Source organism: Dama dama, chromosome 5 (genome assembly GCF_033118175.1).
Source record: "Dama dama isolate Ldn47 chromosome 5, ASM3311817v1, whole genome shotgun sequence".
Lineage (NCBI taxonomy): Eukaryota > Metazoa > Chordata > Mammalia > Artiodactyla > Cervidae > Dama > Dama dama.
In genome coordinates this window covers 106612039-106626807 of record NC_083685.1, presented here as the reverse complement: position 1 = coordinate 106626807, position 14769 = coordinate 106612039, and the positions used below count along the sequence as shown (strand labels likewise).

At 37.3% G+C, this 14769-nt stretch overlaps 1 protein-coding gene across 3 annotated transcripts in view; it reads right to left on the bottom strand.

The window, feature by feature from the left end:
* Positions 1-14769, bottom strand: part of SPOP (speckle type BTB/POZ protein) — a 76539-nt gene that overhangs the window by 29567 nt on the left and 32203 nt on the right. For 2 of the 3 annotated variants that reach the window (XM_061143780.1, XM_061143777.1), the window contains exon 2: positions 6452-6497. The exons of the other annotated variant lie outside the window; for it this stretch is intronic. The gene's annotated coding sequence lies outside the window, so the exon portion shown is untranslated. The remainder of the gene's footprint in view (positions 1-6451; positions 6498-14769) is intronic. 3 annotated transcript variants of the gene reach the window in all.

Genomic DNA, 14769 nt, shown 5'->3' with positions numbered 1-14769 from the left:
TACAATTAATTCCTCTAAGGTATAAGAGGGCTTATAAATCAGACCCTTACGAGAAACAAGACGAATTATTCAGTGGCTTCCATTGTTATCCAAATAAAATCTGCCTTTTGTCATGACGGCCAAAGCTTCAGTATATCTCTTGACCTCACCTAACACCTACTCTTCTCAGTCATCAGGCTTTAGTTACTCAGGCCTTTAGTTCTATCTGGTGAACACATCAGGCTCTTTCCTCAGCCTGGAAAGCTCTTTCTTCCCTCATATTTTTTCACAGCTGGCTTCTTCTTATCATTTAGGTGTCCTGTCAAATGTAGTATCCACAGACAGGTCATCCCTGACCACGGGTTCAGAAGCAGTCCTTACTTATAACCTTTTCATCACATTACCCTGTTTACATTTCTTTTTTATTTTTTTAACTTTAAAGTTTTTATTTTGTCAATTAACAACACTGTGGTAGTACCATACATATACATGCATCCATTCTCCCCCAAATCCCCTTCCCATCCAGGCTGGCACATAACATTGAGCAGAGTTGCATGTGTTATACAATAGCTTTTGTTAGTTATCCATTTAAAGTACAGCAGTGTGTAGATGACCCTCCCAAAGTCCCTAACTATCCCTTCCCCTGGCAACCATGAGTTCAATCAGACAGAGGAGAAATATCCTATGACACCCCTTACATGTGGAATCTAAAAAGAAATGATACAAATGAACTTGTTTATAAAACAAGGAAGACTCACAAATTCAGTAAACAAACTTACATTTTTTTAGTACCACTATCTGAAATTGCCCTGTTTTTATATTTTCACTTGTCTACTGTCTCTCCCACTAAGAAGTTAAAGCACAATGAGAGAACAGCATTCCCCTATGCTTAAAATGGTATCATAATAAGTATTCAATAAATATTTGTTCAATGAAATTGCTACTGACTAACTAAACTACTGTCTTTTGGGATGATATTTTTCTTTAATGAGCTCTAGTTAATAGGAGTTGCTGAATGAATAACAGCTACAGGAATCCAAGCATACTTTTAAAACAAAATATTTTAGGGACTTCCCTGGTGGTCCAGTGGTTAAGAATCTGCCTTCCAAAGCAGGGGATGAGGGTTCACTCCCTGATGGGGAACTAAGATTCCATATGTCGCAGTGCAACTAAGCCTAGGCATATACTCTGAGAAAACCATAATTTAAAGTGACACATGTAAAAAATATATATATGTACATGTACTCCACCAAATGGCCCATGTACCCCAACGTTCACTGCAGCACTATTTACAACAGCCAGGACACGGTGACTCAGATGGTCAAGAATCCGGCTGCAATGTGGGAGACCCAGGTTCAATCTCTGGGTCGGGAAGATCCCCTAGAGAAGGAACAGCAACCTAACTCCATACCCCTGCCTGGAGAATCCCATGGACAGAGGAGACTGATGGACTACAGCCCATGGGGTCGCAAAGAGTCAGCCTCGACTAACATTTTCACTTTCAGGATATGGAAACAACCTAGATGTCCATCTACAGAAGAACGGATGAAGAAGATGAGGCACATATATACAATGGAATACTGCTCAGCCACAACTGGGTGGCTGGTAGAAATGTGGATGGACCCAGAGTCTGTCATACAAGGTGAAGTAAGTCAGAAAGAGAAAAACATCATGTATTAATGCATATATGTGGAATCCAGAAACATGGTACCGATGAACCTATTTCCAGGGCAGGACCAGAGGCACAGACATAGAGACTGGACACGTGGACACACGGAGGTAAAAGGAGGGTGAGCCGCATTGGGAGATGAAGACTGACACATACACGCTGCCATGTGTAAAACAGCTGTGGGAAACACTGAGCACAAGGCAGTCAGCTCAGTGCTCAGCGGTGGCCTAGGGGGTAAGTGGAGGGGGCGGGAGGGAGGTCCAAGAGGGAAGGGATACATGTATGCCTACAGCTGATTCATTTCCTTGTGCTACAGAAACTAACACAGCAGTGTAAAGCAGTTACATTACAAAAAACAAAATGAAACTAATGGTTCATCTTCAGTGTTAAAGAACTAATTTAATACATTCCAAAACTACATTCTTCTTTGATTAAAAAAAAAAAAAATCCAAGAAAAGTTGAGAAAAAAGAGAAATGGGCAGGGCTAAATGGGAAGTTCCTGAACCCACAACAGTTAAGATAAACAAATCTTCCAGTATAAGTGAATCCTGAAAGTATCATTATAGCAGCTGTCAGAAACTCATGCTAGACCTCTCAGTTATTCCAAGTTAAATTCTATACAATAAAATTCCCATATATGGATAAAAATGAGGTAGATTATTAGCATTTACTTAGAATTGATTTATAATTTTCATGTCTGACATAGGGTTTGATTCCCTTAAAACTGACATGTAGAGAAATGATAATTAACATTAAATATATGCATGTGCAAACATGTGTATAGAAACAAACATACAGAGAGAAACACAGAGATAGACACATCCACCTTTAAAACACGTCCAGACATATTACTAAGTTTTTTCTATACCAGGCTATGATGCAGAACCTATTTTCTACCATAGTCAATATTTATCTAACCAAGAGTTCAGATGTTTGTATATTTGTTGCATATAAGGAAAACTCAGAAACAAGTATAGTATTACATATGAATGTCAATACCATTAAGGTTTTCCCAGTTTACAGATCTCTTAGGCAAGCATGGACTCTGAAATGACTGTGAGGGTTAGGTATGCTTTTGAACATAAAAAGGCTAATTTTTTCTTCTGCTCAATGTGTTATGAGATAAGACTTTTACAGAAATAGCCTGGCTAGTAAGGCTCATCCAAAGTCAAAATGAAGATGAACAAGAAGATACATGAAAGAATTTCAAGTCATTGAAAGCAAAGGAATAAACAATAGACTGCTCCCACTGACTCCCAACCTCAGCATGTGCTGGCTGTTTACAGTCTTACTGCCCTTCCCTATAGGTTATAAATAACTACAAAGTGTCCTTGTCCCCAGGGAGACCTCAGCAGCCAGCTCAAAGGTTAAAATACGGAATAATTCTCAATCTGGATGCAACTTTTCCAGTTAGAAAAAAAAATCAAAGAGCAGAAAAATTGATTGCCAATTTACGTTAAGGGCTAGGGAATCATTCCCTCTACCCAAAAACTATCCATTATGTAAGAGAAGTTGATATAGACATATTAGCATAATCCCCTACCTGAAAAATATGTCCAGGGAGAGCATGTGCGTGGTGCATGCTAAGTTGCTTCAGTCATATCGGACTCTTCGACCCTATGGACCCATCAGGTTCCTCGATCCACAGGATTCTCCAGGTAAGAATACTGGAGTGGGCTGCCATGCCCTCCTCCAGGAGATCTTCCCCACTCAGGGATCGAACCCACATCTCTAATGTCTCCTGAATTGGTAAGTGAGTTCTTTACCACTAGCGTCACCTGGGAAGCCCCCCAGGGAGGGCATGCTCTGCTCCAAATGCAGAGGTCTGCCCTGGAAAGAGGTAGGTGACACTCAACAGTCTTGCAGGACTTCATCTCCTTAGAACTTAAAAAGACTTCTTGGGTTTTTGTTTTGCTTTTTAATTCAGGCACAAATAACTACATCTACATAACAACGTAAAAGAAAAAAAAAAATTCCTGTCTCCACTTGAATGGAGGATCCTGCAGAATAAACCATGAGTGCAACAAGCACAGGTTTCACAAAGTCTGGGTTATTTCATCAGGTGATGTGCTGGTGTTGTTAATTACTAAACCCCTGCTAGGATAAAATACAAAACAAACAAAAAAGCCGACTTCCTCCAACTGCTTTAAAAGAAAAAGGCAGACAGTGTTCATCAGATTAAGCTTCTCCACACATCACTTTCAAAATCCATTATTTGGGAGATGGCTAAAATAGAAAGACATGAATTCAAATCAGCAAACAAATCTGACTATAAAGGGGCTATATTTCACTTCAAAGCGGATCTCGGTTCCAAAGGAAAACACCTTTAGAAATGAAGTTATATAGGCAGAACCAAACAATCAGCAACTTTTCTCTTTTCACAAATAATAATAACAATGTGTTGATTCCACTGAATGGCTTGGGCAAAAATCTCTAGGGCCACAAAGAGCAAACTTAGGAAAAATGAAGATTTTAACACAACCCACATGTTATCAAAGACTTCTAGGTTGAGAAAATTTATTCTAAAACAAGAGCTGGAACAGAATTTTAAAAAAGAAGAAGGAAGAGGAAGAAGAAGAGGTATAAAACCTTATGGTTAAGAGACTATTATATAATTATATGCCCAAAGCTTTTTTGAGATTTGAGAAGTTACAGTTTTTCACCTTCTCCCCTCAACTACAACTATGAAGAATCTTATAAACTCAAACAGCAAATAGATGAGTGGCTTGGCCTTAATACAATTTAAGCATGTCCAATCCGTAATGAATTAAAAAACTTAAGAGTCATTTTATGAAACAAATAGGCAGAGGTTGCATAATCTCACAGGGTCCTCTGGCTTTTATAGAAGCCAAATTCAACAAGCAGTTCTCTTTGCCCACCAATGTTTTAGTCAAAACATTTAAAAATATTTCTTGCTAACACAATCTTGCTAGAGAAGGGGCCAAAGAATGCACACCAAAGAAGAAATTCTAAACTGCCCTTAGGGTATACAATTTGTGATAACTTCATTAATTCAGAAGCTGAAAAGACCCACCTGCTCCAGAGGATTTGGTCTACTACAAGGGCAACCAATTCTCTTCAGCATTTACTACTACATACTATCTAGCACTGCAGACAATGACCACAGTCATGAAATTAAAGGATACTTGCTCTTTGGGAGGACAGCTATGACAAACCTACACAGTGTATTAAAAAACAGAGACATCACTTTGCCAACAAACATCCACATAGCAAAGCTATTTAATCAAGTACAGATGTGAGAGTTGGACCATAAAGGAGGCTGAACACCAAAGAATTGATGCTTCGGAACTGTGGTGCCAGAGAAGACTCTTGAGAGTCCCTTGATGTCCCCCCAAGGACATCAAACCAGCCAATCCTAAAGGAAATCAACTCTCAATATTCATTGGAAGGACTGATGCTGACACTCTAATACTTTGGCCACCTGATGCAAAGAGGCAACTTCTTGGAAAAGATTCTGATGTTGAGAAAGATTTAAGGAAAAAGAAGAAGGGGATGGCAGAGAACATGATGGTTAAATAGCTATCACCAACTCAATGGACATGAATCTGAACAAACTCCAGGAGATAACAAAGGACAAGGAAGCCTGGTGTGCTACATACAGTCCATGAGTTTGCAGAGTTGGACACGACTTAGCAACTGAACAACTACTATCTAGTAGTATAGAATTCAGTATTCTCTGGAAACTTGTTATGAGAGACATCTAGACCTCTCTGTAACTACAAAAGAGATACTGAGGTATACGTATGCTTTAATTTTCTTCAAGTGTGGTATTAAGTAGAGAAATCTGATGGATCCATGTTCCCTACCTAAAACCACCTGCAAAAAATAAATTCTCCTTTCTAAAGTTCTTAAAAATAAGCCAATTTCTGTGGTAATGGTAAGGTTTTAACTAAACTAAATAGGACAAAGGATGAGCAGGAAGTTCTCGGTTTTAAGTGTTCATTCCAAAATTCATGACGCAAGGAAAAAGTAAAACCACACAGGCAGACAAAACAGGTCAAAGTTAAAATGTCTGTCTTAACACAATTTCCTGGCTCCTGATGATTTGGCAGAATCAAAAAGATTAAAGTGCAATAACACTTATTTTATCCAATAAAACTGTATAAAAACATACATAAGCATTTGAGGTAAGAATCTCATGCCACAAGCAAAATTTTCAAGATGGTCGCTAGAATGGTAGAAATATCTAAGTTACACATAGAGAGATGAGTTTTAAAGTACATACACAAAGACAATTTGCTCAAACTCAAACTTCTTATATATAGAGTAAAATGAAGCCCATGAATTGCTTTAAGGTATCTCCCTTTTATAAGCTATAATTCAAATTTCTCTGAAGATCTTTTCTAGGGAGAAAAATAATCTTACTCTAAAAATATCCAGATCATGTATTATCAACCATTAATTAAAATTTTAAATCCAAACATCTTTTCTCATCTCCATAATTAGTGTAAAACCTTATCCTATATATAGCAGTTACCAGAGAAGACCTGAATAAAATAACTCTGGTTTACTCCAAGAAAGAATATTTAAAATAAAACCTCTTTTGAAACCAGTTATGAAAAATGTTTAACACTTACTGTAATGCTCACTAAAAAAAAAAAACTTACATGCTCACCTTGTATGACTTCCACCTTTACATACTATTTGCACTGAAATGAGATAGTAGATTGCTCTCAAGATGTGTATCTTTGACAGTCATGATAAATACTTCTATGCATTTCATTCCACTTCTGTCCTCATGATCTTAAACTATGTTTAAAATAAAACTATGTAAAAACTCACCAAGTCAGTAGGAAGACTCTAATTTGTCTTGTCTAACAGGAAATCTCTGTGGGAAATAGAGATGATGAATCAGACCTACGATTCTGAATCTCATACAAGTCTTTACTTTACTTAGGCTATTCTGAAAAGAGAAAATTTTACAAAAGCAAGTGATACATTAGCTAGGATTTACTAGTCAAAAATTACCATTCTTGTATCTCATCACTAGTTCTGAGTGCTCTAGCTTCTAGTCATCTCTCAAAAAGATTATACTTAGAAATTAAAGTCAGAAAAATTCAAGTTAATTCTTCTAATGAACTGGCCTATGAATACAGCAATAATGAAATAAGTGGCTTGCCCCATGTCAACATTTATAAGAGCAATCATTTATAAAAGCAATTATAAAAGCAATCATTTTTGCCAGCAACTTCACAAACTGCTGAAAGAATTACTACCAAGTTTTTATGTAAAATACCCTTTATAAAAAGTGCTCTGTGGATCAATTACACTGAAGCAAGATGCATTTAAATAAAGCTATGGAAAAAAAAAAGAATAAAAAAAATAAAATAAAAATAAAAATAAACAAAGCTATGCATCCTATGGTTTTAATAAACAGCTGCTACTCTGAGGTTGCTATTGAAGACCGGTGAGATATCTTAGCTAACCACCACCACCACCACCCTAAATAATCTACCATATCCTACAAAGTCACTCAAAAACAGGGATAAAAATGGTTCCTAGGCTTCTGGGAACATAAGCAAGGCAGAAAATTCTGGTGCTATCTTCCTTTTTATGAGAAAAGGAAATACTGCATACATTGTGGGTGATTCCTAAAAAACAGAATCTTTTCCTGAAAATGTAAATGCTATCTTTAACTGCTACCCTGGTACAAACAAGCTCCTCTTATTTTGGTTAACCAAGTCTAGTTACTATCAGCAGTTGATTTGAGCCCTCACCAAAAACCATACTAAACTACTGAATCTAAAAGAGGACAAGTCATGACTAGAAGATTTAAAATAGCAAGAGTCAGGTCAAATTCATCTAGCAGATATTTACTGAACACCAACTGTGTTTAAGGTTTTGGTTTCTCAGTTAATTAGAATGCACACTTTTAGGCCTAGTGGACAGGCAAAATTTAAGAGTCTGACAATAGTGATAAGGACTAGAAGGAGCAGGAACACTTTCACCCTGTTCTGTGTGTAGAAAGACAAATTAGTACAACCATTTTAGAAATCAAGTTTATTCTTGCACCACCTGGGAAGCCCCTAACTAAAGATCCAACAATTCCACCCCCAAATATGGCCCAGAGAAAGTCCTGCACATGTCCATCAGCACATATAAATGAGAACATTCACAGCAGCAATGCTACTAACAACTAAAAACGTCAACACAACAGTGCACAAACTGTGATACGTTCATGACAGCAATATATATATATGGCAATTAAATTATAGTTCTACATAACAACACAGATGAACTTTACAAACATATAGTTAGGTTCTGAAAGAAGACAGAACACATGTGGTATTATTCCATTTAATTATATAAAGTTCAAAAACAGACAACACTAAGTTATATTGGTCTGCAATGAATCGTACTTGGTGAAATCACAAAGAAGAATCTACTACTACAAATGTCAGATCAGTGATACCTCTGAGCAGTGGTAGGGGCTAGGATCTAGATGGGGCTATGATCTACAACACAACAAGCTTCTTCTGGGTGCCAGCAATGGTATTTATAGGTATAAATGGTGGTTATACAAGGCATTAAAATAAAATAAGAGTACATATGGTATGCATATATCTTCTCCAATGTCTAAGGGTGAATACACGGTCTTCCACAGAATACATCCTTGACTTTTTTTGCAAGACAACTCAGGATAAGAACTCGGTAATAAAGCAGGGCCACCCAGGAATGAATATCTATAGACAGGCTTTCCTATTATACTTCCTTTCTCTGAATTTAAATGTAATACTTAAGATTTGTATTTCTGGGAAATTTTCAGTACTGGCACAAATGTTTAAATTTTTGTATGACTGCTCACCAGGAGCCATTAGTTAATACCTGAATTATAAGAAACAAACAAAAACTTTTGAACCTAAGTATTTTTTGCCATTACCTTTTTAGTTTAATCATGGATGAAACCTCCAATGACTTCCATCTCACTATGAATAAAAGCCAAAGTCCTTACAATAACTGCAAAGGCCCTGCACAATCTGGACCTCATTACCTCTCTTGCCTCATCTCCAATTATGTCCTCTGGAGCTCTGTGTGTTCCAGCCACATTGCTCGTCTCTGCTGCTGTTTCTCAGACAGAGTACGCTCGTTCCTGCCTTAGGGCTTTGTACTTGCCCTTTATCCTACCTGGATAACTCTTTCCCCAGATATTCTCTTGGCACACAACCTCACCATTGTGGGGCTTTCCCTAATAATCACCAGCTCTGTGAGGCCTTCCCTGACACCTTTAAACATGTCATCCCCTGCCCCCACAGCCACAGTCTTATTTTTCCTTCATTTTTTTCTATAGCACAGAAAGTCATCTACTATACTTTACCTGAGATGTAAGAACGCAGATATCTGTTTTGTTGCTATACCCAGACAGTGTCTGGCACATGGAAAATCAGAAATAAATACTTATTTAATAAATGATTGAATTAATCTGCTCTTCTTTTAGATTTCTATCCTTGAAAGATTAGACAGTAACATTACACATTTGAAAAAAAGGTGGTTTCCCCTCTCTATAAATCAAATTTATTAACAAAGTTTTACTAACAAGATTCAGATTTCTGCTCTTATCACTACTGACTTACAGATAAATAAAAAGTCGATATGAACGAAATTGTATCTTCCCCTAAAACAAATGTGCATGGCAAGTTTTAATGATGACAATGCTGGGAAAGCCCAGGGAGACAAGAGCTCTCCTGTACTGCTGGTGCAGAAGGAAGTCGCCGTAACCACTAAGGGAACTACTCAACCAGATGTGGCATGAAGACTGAGGGATTGCTTCCTTTAGTTATACTTTCTACTATTTTAAAGTTGTTGTTTTTTTTTTTTTTAGTGAGCATATTTTCATAAAATCAAGAAAAAAGGTGTTTTAAATAAGAATTATGCAAAAAAAATATAATTCAAGAAGAAGATTCTTTATATTTTGATGCCTACAGAAACAGTAAAGTCTTCTATTACGGATCCAGATGAACTATCCCAAGATGGTAACTACGGTTAAAAGAAAAAATTATTTTTGACTTAGGAACTAAAACTTTTTATAGCAGAGTTTCTAGAGTGGAAGGAAAAACAAAACTTCATGGTGCTGGTGTTCCACATAAGAACATATTTTTATTCTAAAGAAAGATTTAAAATAGAAGCATTTCTCTGCAGCATAAAACATGGGACTGATGTGATAAAGAGCAGGTAAGGAACTCCATTGAAACTTGGTGATTACAAAATAAGGAAGGTATAATTCACTGAACAAAACTGCCTACTGGGTGATCATACAGATACTTCTGAACATACAGATAGAGCTTATACTTTCGGTGGAACACTTCACCTACAATAAAGTCAGAATAAGCCTAGATCCAAAGGTTACTTTCCAACCACAACAACTTGTGACTTGAACTATTTCTTAAGGACATAAACAAATCTGGAAGAAAATACACAGGAACTTGATATTCTAGTTATATTTATTACTAACATTTCCATTTTAAGGTCTTATCAACTGCTTTTAAACATACTTAGCACATAAATTCTTAAAGACTATATTGTGTCTTTAGACATACATTATGTCTTAAAGACATAAAGTTGATATATTCAAGAAAGGAAGTCCTACTCAAACACTTCAGCAGGCAGTAGGGGTGGGGGGGTGTATCAGTAGAGAAGAGAACCGGTTTTCCTTTATAACACTTTAGCATTCCAAGTGCTCAAAGCTCTGAACAGGAATCCACCTTTTAAAAGGGGGGGGGGGGGACATGCAACATAAAAATTAAAAATACACCCAACCTCACAATAATGACTAAAGTATAGTGGATTAATGGAGAAGGAAATGGCAACCCACTCCAGTATTCTTGCCCGGGAAATTCCACGGACAGAGGAGTCTAGCAGGCTACAGGCCTTGTGGACACGACTGAACACGCACCCCACAGTGGATTAAAGATTCCAGAAAAAGATACAAGTGAAACACTGGTCACTGAATCATATGATCCCTAAACAAAATCTACCTGTAACAGTTCTAAGGTAAAGGCTTACACTTTTAAAATGTTTACTTTGGCTAAGAATGCTACATGAAACTCTTTTGTAAGTAACAGCTACATTTGGATCATGCTGAATTTATAAGACAATACAAGAACTGCATGAACTGGATTGGAGATCACTAACTACTACATTTAATGGGTGAGACGTATTCTACTAGTCCTACATGTAATGGGTGAGACATATTCTAGGAGTTAAAAAGTAATAAAACATATAATGGAGAAAGGGAAAAGGTGAGTAGTCAATGATGTATATGAAAATCAGCTACTGGATATGAAACAATAAAAATACAAAACATTAAATGCAAAGGTTGCCATATTTATCAGAGTCCAGAGAGAATCCATAGGAAAAGAACATTTCAGAGCCTCTGGTCTTAGTAAAAGAAAACTGGCAAAATGGGAGAATTAAAATAAGATATTTTGGACAAAAATCAAACCAAAAAAGCAGTAACAAGGAAGGAGGAGGAAAAAACCATGTTCAATGAAGTTTTGTCTGTAATGGCAAAAAGAAAAATGGAAACGATTTAAATATCCATCATGGAGGTTTGGGGATTTGGTAAACTGAAATATTCATACAGAAGGGTAAAAAGCTAAAACGAGGGACCTAGATCTATGTGGATCCATGTAGATCTTGAAAAAATAGAATAAATGAAAAAAGTGACTGTGACAGAATTTATACATTCACACACACACCCTGTATTGGATGGTCACGAAATTCATGGTCAGAGATTAGAGACTGTCTCTTGGGAGTGAGGTGGGGAAAAGAAACTGAGAAAGTCAATCAGGAGGACTTCAACTGAAGGTGTCACAATCTCTTTACTTCTCATTAGGCTTTTAAAAAAATTTTTTTTTCAAAAACAATGAATTCAGAGGGAACAGTAGGTTAAAAAAGCTTTTTTTATTTTTTAATCAACATAAAAAAAATCAACATCAGAGCAATATATTAAATACACAATAACACAGTCTGAACCAAACCAAAAAAGCCAATGAATTCAGTCCAGATCTTCTCAATAATAAAAAACTTAGCTCTTGCTTAAATACTGCCCCCAGTTAATGGGAACAGAGCACCAGGGTTACTTAAGCAGAGGGAGTGAAGGGACTGACTTCATCTTTCAGTAAGAATAACACGCACAGTAACCCAGCACATGCTCAGTCAGTTCTCACGTTTCCACAGAGCACTTTCTCCTTCCTCTTCATCACCTACCTCTAACCTCCTGAAAACCTGTCCTCCATCTTTCCCTTTCACTCACTCTTCTCTAAGACCAACCCATTCTTCAATCACCTCAAAGAATAGTACCTGAACTCAAAGACTGATTTTTAAAAAGAAAACTTGAGCCTTTTGGAAAATGATTTAAATGTTTTTTTCTTGAGCACTCCTTCAAATCTGTTTTTCCTCCCTCTTGCTTTACATTTTCCATTCCCCAACCTGTTTTTCCCCCTCAAGCTTTTGTCTTGCTGACCAACAGCTGCTTTCAACTGCCAGCAAGCTTCTGGCATGTTTACACTTCTCCTTTCCTAAGAAAAAGATACTCCAAGTAAACCAAACAAAAGCCCACTCCATAGCCCAAGGAGCAAATAAAGGGGGAAAATTTTAAGTAAAAAATGCTAATCACATTTTGCTGCCTTTCATTTTCATTATGGCAAGGAATAAAATTCTAACTACCAAATAAGAGAGCAAAACCAAACTTACATTAAATCATCCTCATCACATTAATCTGGGGTTCTCTGTTTCACAAGTCATTCTGGTTAAGAATTACAAAACCACACAGAATAGGTCTATAAATTGAGTACTACTACAGTTTAATGGAAATCATAACCTCAAGATTCACAGTGGAGATACAGCCTGAACACTCCCACCCCTACCTTCCTTGTCTTTTTTGCGGGGGAGGGGTATGCTAATCCTCTCTGGATCGCTGTATTGTTCAAATTTTAGTATTTGTGCTGCCAAAGCAAGCTCTTTTTTGTCGCCTTTAAGAGGACTTCTAAGGTCCTTTTGTGGTAAGTGCTTTAAGCTATATAACCATTCCCTTACAAGCAGCAGTCAGAGCTTCACTGTCTTCAAAGTACTTTCACATTCAGGACTTTATTTGGGATTTTTTTTAACAGAACTGTGAGGCATGCAAGGCAAGTATTTTACAAATAAGGCAACAAACAAACAAACAAAGACAATACAAATAAGGAAACAGAAGTTAAGAGGTTACAATCTATCATGGTTACATGACTATTAATAAAGTGGACTGAGTTCAGAACTCCAAGTCTTTCAGCTTCTAATCCAATACTTTAATTCCTGTGACCAGATAATTCTTAGATCAGGGATTATTCAACATGGACGAACTGGATAAACACCCGATAGAAGATACCTAACTATGTATCACAACTTTCAATTCTGATTTCATTTTCAAGTGGTAACTCTGTTGAAAATTATGCTCTTTTGTTCTAACAAATTCTGAGCACAATTATTAATGACACCTGGGCAAACCGTTGATAGGCTCAGGCCTACTTTCCAGACTAGAACCTGGGTAAAAAAAATCCTATGTCCTAACACTTTTTAAATAACTCTATATTTTAGCACCTAATCATCGTTAGTTTTTTTAAATGAAAGCTCTACTGTTCTAATATGTCAGAGTTTTCTGAGTTTACCAAAAACAAACAAACACTGTCTTTTCCAGAAGAGATCCCTCTCCTTTGCCGAAAGCTTACAGAATTAAAAAGCACAATTTCTAACATTCCTTAATTACATTCATTTGAGAAGTCTAACATGACTAAAATACTAAATGGCACCATCTTCTATCCAGTTACTCAAGCCAAAACCCATATCTTTCCATATCCCATCTATCAACAAGTCTTGTCAGCTTACTGCTTCCCTAATGTATTCCACATTAATCCATTTCAAAGTTCATCCATTTTTGTGCAGTTTTCTCTCACCAAAACCAGTGTTAGCTCATTTCTAATTGATCTTCCAGCTTTTGCTGTAGGATAATCTACTGGCCACAGAGCAGCCACAATGAACTTTTAAAAAGTAAACCAGTGTTAACAATCCACCTTGCACTGCACGGGACATAGGTTCGATCCCTGGTTGGGGAACTAAGATCTCACATGCCGTGGAGCAGCTAAGCTCATGTGCTACAACTAGAGTCCTTCCACGGCAAACAAGATCCTGAATGATGCAACGAGGATCCCATGTGCTGCACCTAAGACCTGACACAGCCAAATAAATAAATACATATATTTTTTAAAGTAAATTGAATCATGTCACGCTTCCATTTATCTACACTTAAAGTAAAATTCTGTCTCATTTACCTGACCCTGAGTTCAGTTCAGTTCAATCAGTCAGTCATGCCTGACTCTTTGCGACTCCATGGACTGCAGCACGCCAGGCCTCCCTGTCCATCACCAACTCCCGGAGTTTACTCAAGCTCATGTCCATTGAGTCAGTGATGCCATCCAACCATCTCATCCTCTGTTGTCCCCTTCTCCTCCTGCCTTTAATCTTTCCCAGCATCAGGGTCTTTTCAAATGAGTCAGCTCTTTGCATCAGGTGGCCAAAGTATTGGAGTTTCAGCTTGAGCATCAGTCCTTCCAATGAATATTCAGGACTGATTTCCTTTAGGATGGACTGGCTGGATCTCCTTGCAGTCCAAGGGACTCTCAAGAGCCTTCTTCAACATCATAGTTCAAAAGCATCAATTATTTCGTGCTCAGCTTTCTTTATAGTCCAACTCTCACATCTATACATGACTACTGGAAAAACCATAGCTTTGACTAGACGGACCTTTGTTGGCAAAGTAACATCTCTGCTTTTTAATATGCTGTCTAGGTTGGTCATAGTTTTTCTTCCAAGGAGCAAGCGTCTTTTAATCTCATGGCTGCAGTTACCATCTGCAGTGATTTTGGAGCCCTACAGGGTCCTAATAGAAACTGGCCCATTACGCCAAATTCATCACCTACCCCTTACTACAAACACACTGGCCTTCTTTCTATAAATAAGCCAAGCCTGTTTTCCATCTCAGAACCTTAGCATTATCTTCCCTCAGCTTGGAAGACACTTCTAGATATTCATATTGCTTGCTTCTTGCTATTTACATTTAGCTCAACAGT